Raw genomic sequence first — 3,593 nt, forward strand, 5'->3', positions numbered from 1 at the left:
ATGAGGAAAATTTTCTTACCAACTTCGTGACTTCCCCTATCGGGCGTACCATTTATTTTTATACGCTTAATAAGAACTGACAATCGCTTCAAGGGGCTGCGCTATTGATCCAACCTTACGATGAATACCGATCATCGTCTATGTTTCACTTGCCAGTCATCGACTTTACACGCATTCGAGCCGACTTTGATATTCAATGTATACCCGCTTCAAACCAGAATACGAATTGTAATCTAAATATAATACAATTCAAAGCGAATGAAACATATTGTCAGATCTGACAAAGTGCTATTAATACGAAATTGAATTCATAGGTATATATTATTTTACTCAATACACACATGCGTATATTTATAATAATTAATATGTATACAATAATCATTTACCATGATTTAATTCACTAAATTCTTGCCACAAGAGAAGTTGAAACTGACGTAAAATACGACGTATAAGATGAATGAAGGACGTCGTTTTGCAGCGGGGAGGAAAATTGGATTATACTTGATCAAATTAGGTACTCGTAAGACATTTTATATCTCAGCTCACGATGCATTGCGTAAATCCCGTCGAAGTGAAGTGATTCTAATAAAATAGTATAGAATGAATTTTAACCATATCATATAAAAAACATAAAATTTTAAATACACTTCAGTTCTATTTCCTTTTACATACACACGCGTGTCGTTAATTTGAATATTACTTTCTATTAATATTAGAAGCTATTTAATATCCGTGATTCATTTATCTCACAATCAATACCTTGAGATAGCTCTTTAGTATTCATATATACTTCGTACTGTATTTCAAATTATTCAATTCTATACTCGGTCAAATAAGGTTTCTACAATAGGCTTCTCAAAGCTATCAACTTGATAAAGCACACAATAAACTATTTATGGAAATGCTTAACCCGTATTAAGTGCATCTAGCCTCCAATTAACTTCTTCAAATATATAAGCCGTAAACCTCACTTATCACAATGTACACAAGCAAAAGTTGGTTCATAAAAGAGATAATCAAGATCCATTATAAAAGACCGTCTTCCTCTAATTTATGATGCGGTCTGAAACCTCACCCTCACTAATCCATACTTATTAAGGATAATGGAGAACCGAACAACTTCTGGTCCTTTATCTACAACCATAAATATCGGGCTATCTACCAGTGCTGGTAGCCTGAGGTGTCGAAAGTACGATTTAATAGTACTTTTATAGCGTCTCAGTAATAATTTTAATGTGAAAAGCAGGTAAAGATTAAATTGTTCGGCCGATGCTGACGTTTACAGCTTGTTACGGTTTATTACGGAATGTTTTATTTAAATCACTTCCTGATATTGCAAACTGTATCTGTCTCCGTATATTGTCGCGCACATCTCACAAACGCTGTATAGATATGTGTAACTAAGTGACGAGATAACGTGAATAATGATCAGAGACTTTAATTAGATATCTTTAGTCGATGTTAATTGAAGCGATTCCCGTACATTCTGATAAGACTCTCTTATTAAAAACGATAAATTTAATTAAATCTGCACGCACCTTTCTGCGGAAAAGATTGCTATGAACGTAAAAGTGTTTTAAGTACCGGGGTGATTACTTTTAAATGGCGTATTGATATTTAAAATAATAATGTACATTACATTATTTTATGCTTACAAACATGTAAAATGGACTCTCAATAATGTACTACAATTTACGATTTTTACGATTAAACAGGCTTAAGGTCAAAAAATATAGCTTATTAAGTTTTCAACGACACGTTTTAAGCAGAAAAATATGACTACGATTAACACCTCCAGCGCACTTGGGTCATAACCGATAAACTTGTCTCAACTCCAGACACCCGTTGGGATACTAAAAGCGTGAATATCAAGGATGAGACTAGGAAAAGTTAACTTAGAAAATTGATTTTACAGGTGTTTTTTTTTAACTTTTAGTGCAAAATCAGACTCTGCAATTGAAAGTCAATATCAGATATCATGTCGCATAACGCCAGACGCTTCGGCGCCAAACGCTGTATGTTCTTGTCAAGTAGATTAATGCTTCGAGTTAAATCTCTTACCTTCTACCTGTATCGCAGTTATGTATCCTTAGTATACAGTAATATTCTTAAAGTAGCCGAAGTATTGAGAATAAATTACTAAATAAAATGTATGAGATGAACTTGCGTTCAGAATTTTTTTTTTTTTTGATAAATATGTTTTCAATCGAGTTTTTTTTAAGCTTTATCCTATACCTAAGGTTACTAAAACGAAATAAAACTAAAGTATGTTCACTCATACATTACAATTACAGACATTACAGTATATGCAAATTTCCTTATTGAAAAAAATCTTATTAAATAATTCAATTTTCCTTAGAATAAAGTGGTAAATTTCCTAATATACAATTTTATTGCTAATCAATAGAACTAAATAAGTTACAGTGTAAAAGTCGTATACCTAAATATTTTTAAATATGTATGCAATAATGTGTTTATGCTGTGTGGTTACGGCAGTAAGAATATAGCCACCCCATCTCTTCCCGTGGGTGTCGTAAGAGGCGACTTAGGGATAACACAGTTCCACTATCACCTTAGAACTTAAAAAGCCGACCGATGGCGGGATAACCATCGAACTGCTAGCTTTGAAATACACAGGCCGAAGAAGCGTCTTCGGTGCGACAAAGCCAGCACTGCGGTCACCAACCCGCCTGCCCAGCGTGGTGACTATGGGCAAAACACATGAGTTCACGCCATTTTTGGCATGAGCTTGTGGAGGCCTATGTCCAGCAGTGAACTGTATCAGGCTGAATGCATGTCCAATGTAACCTAAAACAGAGGGACGTTGGTTACTCTAGGAACTCTTGACTATTCTATAATTTCTATAGTCTAGTCTATAATTAGTATCATAGGAATCAAGATTAGTCTATAACTTCTATAGTCTAGTCTATAATTAGTGTCTCTAGTCTATAGTTTAGTCTATAATTAGTATATAATTCGTAGTCTATAATATCCATACTTACTAGAAAGACATACGCTACAATTCAGTCTGTAACATCCCACTGCTGGGCATAAGCCTCTTTCTACATGTAGAAGAAGGATGAGAAGTTAATCCACCATACCCTGCTGCACTGAGGATTTGCAGATAGAAATACATACAATGCTATAATTTCATATGTATTTGAATACCAACTAATACAGTTTAAGAGCTAGATGGATATGAAAATATACACACTTGATATCCTACATAAGGGATCCTACATAAAAATACACAACCCTTAAAAAATAAAATTAATAAATTGAAATGTTTACGTGTACGAAAAACGGTATTACATCAGAGAAAACGTAAAATAAATTTAATAATAGTTTACCCAAAACAAAAAAAATATCATAGACTTACAATATATTTTAATTATTATAACTTAAATAACTATTCTGTACAATAACTAGGTATAACGACAAAAAGTTTTATTTCATGAACTTTTCAAATTTTTTATGTTATGGGTTTTCGTTACGGTTTTATTACGTGTAAAATTTTCAATTTTTATAAACAGTAAAAACTCTCGCCATAAAAACTGAAGCCGATAATAAATGAATTTCGCGGCATTAAGCAA

The sequence above is a fragment of the Melitaea cinxia genome, chromosome 11 (genome assembly GCF_905220565.1).
Source record: "Melitaea cinxia chromosome 11, ilMelCinx1.1, whole genome shotgun sequence".
Taxonomy (NCBI): domain Eukaryota; kingdom Metazoa; phylum Arthropoda; class Insecta; order Lepidoptera; family Nymphalidae; genus Melitaea; species Melitaea cinxia.